The 6,000-nt window shown below is 41.1% G+C and overlaps 1 non-coding gene across 1 annotated transcript; it reads right to left on the reverse strand.

Moving 5' to 3' along the window:
- Nucleotides 1-6: 6 nt before the first annotated feature.
- Nucleotides 7-113, reverse strand: LOC127190275 (U6 spliceosomal RNA). The gene has a single exon (XR_007830767.1). It is a non-coding gene; the product is annotated as a U6 spliceosomal RNA (small nuclear RNA).
- Between the last annotated feature and the right edge of the window lie 5,887 nt (nt 114-6,000).

Here is a 6,000-nt window from a genome sequence, read left to right on the forward strand (position 1 = left end):
AACATTTTTAACATACAGTGCTTCATGAATTTGTGTGTCACCCTTTTGCAGGGGCCACGCTAATATTTTCTGTATTATTTCAGTTTCGATGTTTGTGCTGCCTAAGTGAGCATGACCTTCCATTTCTTACTTGACAGCTTCTCTGAGATTAATACATGTGAAAATGTTCTTCTTACTCAAATGGTATATACTCACCTATAACTGGACACTAGCCCAGGGGGCATGTCCCATGAAAGTGTTCACCTACTAGGAAAGTGGGATAGATGTGAGGACATCCTATTGGGACTCTAGGTGAGAGAAGTATGAGAGGATGGCAAAAGAGAAGGATCCAGAAGGTCCTAGAAACCTACAAGAGGAACATTATGACAGGCAGATCTGGGCCCAGGGGTTCTGCTCAAACTAAGGCACCAACCAAGGACAATACATGTAGTAAACATTGAACCCTTACCCAGATCTAGCCAACGGTCAGAACATTCTCCACAGTTGAGTGGAGAGTGGGATATGACTTTCTCACATACTCTGGTGCCTCACATTTGACCATGTCCCCTGGAGGGGGAGACCTGGTGGGACTCAGAGGAAGGACAGCAGGTTACCAAAAAGAGACTTGATACCCTATGAGCATATACAGGGGGAGGAAATCCCCCTCAGTCACAGTCATAGGGGAGGGGAATAGGGGGAAGGAGGATTGGGAGGATACAAGGGAGGATACAAGGATAACAATTGAGATGCAATATGAATGAATTAATAAAAAATAAATTAAGGAAGAAAAAGGAAAAAATTTAAAAGAAAGAAAGAAAAAAGGAAATGTTCTTCTTTAGAGTAACTTAGCTTTTGAAAAATGTTTTTTTATGCTTTACTTTACATTTAGTAACACTTCAGATTTTCTTTTCACAGAATTTTTAGTGAAAATTTAACAAAATTGCAAAACTCAAAATTCAAGATTTTCTGAAGAGTTAAGCATTCTACTGAATATTTAGTAATTGGCAAGGTGACAAGGCATATTTCTTTTCTCCCTCTCCCACACTATGGCTTCTATAAGACCCAGTAAAGAATGAGGTCAAGCACCCCTACACAAATCAGTTAACAGGACAGCATGATAGGGTGTTACCTGCTCAGCTGATACAGTGAGTGTGCAGGATTCAGAGACACATAGTAGAGTTTATTGGAAATCTCGATTTTCTATAAGTTATTTTGAATTCTAGTTTTAAATTGGATATAAAAACTCAAATGTGAAAAAATAAAGGCTTCTCAGAAATATCCAATTTATTCTGTTTTTTTCCCCAAACTTTAAATGTAAGTATACAAATGACAGCACTTGGAAACGTGTGTGTGTGTGTGTGTGTGGTGTGTGTGTGTGTGTGTGTGTGTGTGTGTGTATTCAGACATTTTGAATAGCATAGTGCTAAAGCACAGATAAGTTACCATGATATGAAATGGCTGTAAAATTTGTTTTTCTAAGTAAATGAAACCATAGTCCAAATACACATTCTAAAAAATACAAATCTATGGAAACATTATCAAGGTCGTTGTTACTGCTAGTGCCTAGGGCCAGGGAAGAACGAATAGGCAGAGAATGAAGGAATATTCTGGCCGGGAAGTCATCTGTAGGACACTGCTGTGTGGACGCTTTCATCATACACCTTTCCCAATCTATACCATGCCCCGTGCCAAACACCAACTCAGTGTATTAATAAACTGCATGTCGGATGCCATTGTCACGTGAGTGGAAGCTCATTGATTGCGACAATCTGCTAGAACATGTTGGTCCTAGGAGAAGATAGAGAGACCGTGTGGGAAACCTCTGTGCCATCAGTTCCCAGCTGCTGCCAGCATACAAATGCTCTAAGAAATAAAGTGTGTTTCCTTAAAAAAAAAAAAAAAAAAAAAAAAAAAAAGTACAGAAGGAAAACTCTTAAAACATCTCGGGTTGAATTTGAGGAAGAGTAGGTAAAAGTGAGTGGTACAAAGAATAAAGCTATGTCATACCTTGGGTGCTGTCTGGGCTCGTGGGTCTCTTGGGTGCTCTGTAAGTACGGTTAATGTAGCTGTGACGATAAGGAACGATCCATGAGCAACTGCACTCACCCTCTCCCTCCTCTGCTGTCTTTCACTGACACTGGTCTCCAGTTGTCCTTCTTCTGAATGGATTTAACCAGACTTCAGTGGCTGCATCCAGTCTCCAAAATGCTGATGAGCGTGGAGAAGAGTTTGGCACTGGCTCTCAAGGATCGAAATCTCTGCTTGGTTCACAGAAAGAGTGCGGATAGAGGAATGCAGGGAAAAGACACGGGGAGGATGGGGAGAGCGCGCGCTCTTTAGGAGGCACCACTGGAATATGTACATGTAAGGTCAGTTTTTGGAAGTGTTTGAAGCTGGCGTTTGGGGTGAACATGGGAAGAGTTTGCATCTGTCCTCAGAGAGGTCTTGTTATGTTTACCCTAGAGGGTCCTTACAGAAGAGAAAGGAATGCAGTTCTCACACTTGAAAGCTTTGTAGTTAATTGCTCTCCAGGGCTGTGTACAGTAAAATTCACACAAATGCTCCAAAGACAATGCTTATTAAGTGTCACCTCTATGGCCAGATGCTCCATCCCCTGAAGGGCAGTCACCGTAGCTTCTGGTAATCGACGAAGAAGCTTTGGGTTGTTGCAGAACACAGTAACAGCACAGACACCTGGCCTATGGAACCAAGACTGGCTTCATGAGAACCCATGTTTACTAACTCTGTTCTGCTCTGCCTTGGAAGGCGTGCAGCTGGAATGACGGGTGCTTACTGAGCTCCGACTGTGTGCTAAGCCCTTCGTGGTCTCTGTGTGTTAATCCACGAATCCCTAAAACACCCACAAAGTTCAGAGGGGTAGGCAAATTCAAAATGGCCAGCAAGCTGCTAAAACATCACAGCGGGTGAACATTTCATCCTACTTATCTCCACATGATTGAGTTGGCTCAGAATCTCAGCAAGAATTAGCTACGAAAGCCTATGCAACCCTTTTGGTGCTTTACTTAAAAATTTCTCCTGTTGGGATGTTTACACATTCATTTTCATTGTGGTTCAACTCACGATAGCTTGGAACCACTCAAGATGCCCATCAATTGGCCAATGAATAAAGAACATGTGATACATTTACTCAATGGAACATTACTCAGACGTAAAAAGAAAACCAAAATTATGAAATTTGCAGGTAACTTGATGGAACTAGAAACACCTATAGTGAAGTCATCCAGGTCCAGAAAGACAAATGTTCTGTATGATAGGTGGAGGTTAGCATGAAACCCTTTGTTTCGTATGTTAAACCTGGAGCACATGTGAAAGCCATAAAACTGGAAGTGGACCACTGGGGGAAGATGTCTTAAGAGGGAGAGAGTGTAGTAAAAATTGAGGCAAAATGAAAGAGAAACTGAACATTACTCAGAGTCAGCCCTGTGCTAAAAACTGGCATGCTATTTGTAGTAGCTCTTTTTGATTCTTTTGCACTACCATTCTTTTTAAAAAATTATTTATTTATCATATATACACACTGTTTTGCCTGTATGCACACCAGAAGAGGGCACCAGATCTCATTACAGATGGTTGTGAGCCACTATGCGGTTGCTGGGAATTGAACTTAGGACCTTTGGAAGAACAGGCAGTGCTCTTAACCTCTGAGCCATCTCTCCAGCCCTGCACTACCATTCTTTCTACTTCTTCTCTCCACCTCTCTGGCCTCTTCTTTGTAAGTTCATCTTCCTTTCATAGTGTTTCTTTTTTTTTTTTTTTTTTAAATCTTAGCTGGAAAAACAACTCTGGTAGGGTGCCTGCCTAGAATGTGCAAAGCCCAGATTAAGTTCCTTAAACAAACACATTTCTTGGAGTTGGAGAGATTGGCTCAGTCCATAAAGTACTTGCAGAGCAAGGTTAAGTACCTGAATTCCCAGCACCCATCTAAAAGCCAGGTATGGCAGTGGACACTTGTAATCCCAGTCTTGGGTAGGTAGAGGCAGGAGAATTGCTGACACTTGCTGGAAGCTCTGGGTTTGCTGAGAGACCTTGTCTCAAAAATAAGGTGGGACGTGATCAAAGAAAAACCCAGTGTCAACCTCCGGCTTCCACACACATGCACACAGGTACATGTGCACCTTCACGCACACACATGTACACGCACACACAGATGGATGCACACACAGGAAGCTTCTCATATCTTTATCTGAGGCCCGGATTTCCTCATTGCCTTCAGTGAGTGAGCTCATCTTGGTTGCTTTAGTGGCCACAGGCTTCTTCATCACCTTATTTGCAGCCCAGAGCCAGTCTTTCATCTCAGGCTATACACAAAATTCTGTAATCCACGTTTTTATGTTAAATCTATGCCCAGAGTCAGTAAATCATGGCTCAGTGTTCAAACTTGGCCCTTCAATGGCTGTACACTAATGATTTAAAAAAATATTTTGAAAGGTTGAAAAATCAAACAAGGGGGGGGGAAGCAGCATACGACCCACAAAACCTAAAGTATTTATTGTGTAGGCTTTTGCTGAACAAGCTGGCAGATCTTGATCTGTATCAGCCCATAAGTATGGGTAATATTTAATCACACTGAAAGCCTAGTTTCATTATTAATGATATCTATATTTTAAGACTTTCAATGACAAATGTTGAACCTTTTCTCCTGGGTGAGCACAGAACCTCTGATTCCAACATTTGTTCCTCTATCAACATACAGTTTTATTTTGTGTGTTTCTAGTCAAACATATTGTTGAATATATATTGTTGCTTCATTAATATTGAGGTTATAGCCCAAACACACCATATCTAGTCTGAGTGAAGCCTATCTGGTACATGCAATTAAATTTTTTTTCCTGAGCATTTTTTTTTGTGTGTGTATTATTCTCTTTGAAGAATAATAAGAATAATAAGTAAAAAGTATGTTGCTTTGGGACAGAAGAAATGACTCAGTAGTTAACACCACTTGTGCTTGCAGAGGACTTAGGCTCAGTTTCTAGCACCCACACAGTGGTGCACATCTATCTGTAACCCCTGTCCCATGGGATCTGATGCCGTTTTGTGTCTTCTGTGGGCATTAGGAATGCATGTGGTCCACACATATAGATGCCAGACAGAACACTCACACACACACAGCGCAACGGCTGCACTTGGCCTTTATCCTATTATCTGGGGTTACTGTGACGAGTAGGTGGCTCGCACAGTTCTAGTGGATCACTTAGAGCAATAATTCTAACCTCAAGGTTTTAAACGCTCAGTCACTTCCCAATCATACAGTTGTCTCTATGGAGCTGCTAAATTATTTTATTTCTTGTAAATTAGTAAGAATTAAAATCATAACAAAACGTAACGGCACATCACAGAGCTTCTTAAGTGAAATTTACAATACGCCTGCGTGTATGTGTGTGTAGGCCAGAGGGGATATCTGCTGTCTATTTCAATCACTCTCACGTTTGTTTGTTTGCTTGTTTATTTGTTTATACGAGATCTATTACTGAACATGGTGCTCTCTGATTCAGCTGTACTGGCTGGCTAGCGGATACCTGGGATAAGCCTGGCTACCTCCCAACCTCTGCCATATTTGAGTTCTTAGATGTGGGTACTGGGAATAGAACTCAGGTCCTCATGTTTGTATGGTAAGTACTTTATCAGCTGAACTATTACCCTAGTCCTTGATATGCTTAAAAAGAAAAAAAAGAAAAAAAAAAGACCATGATATTTACAATAGAAGTATTTGGGTAGACTCAAATGAAATTGACAACCTGGAATCTTCAAATGACTATGGGTCTATGTAGCCATGGAAACAGTGCCTGTCTGAGGAAGATGCTTGCTTGATACATATTTACAGTCATATGAATCGATTGCTTTGTAAAATGATATCTACCCTCTCAAGAGCCACTAATCCAGCCCCAATTGCTGCCAATTCATATCAGTATAGCCTAGGAGGACAAGAGCAATGCGTGAGTTTGAGGAAGACAAACTGTTTCTCTTAAGCTTGAGCAGTATTGCTAGATAGTTTTGGAAGTA

The sequence above is a fragment of the Acomys russatus genome, chromosome 5 (assembly GCF_903995435.1).
Source record: "Acomys russatus chromosome 5, mAcoRus1.1, whole genome shotgun sequence".
In the NCBI taxonomy this organism is placed as follows: Eukaryota; Metazoa; Chordata; class Mammalia; order Rodentia; family Muridae; genus Acomys; species Acomys russatus.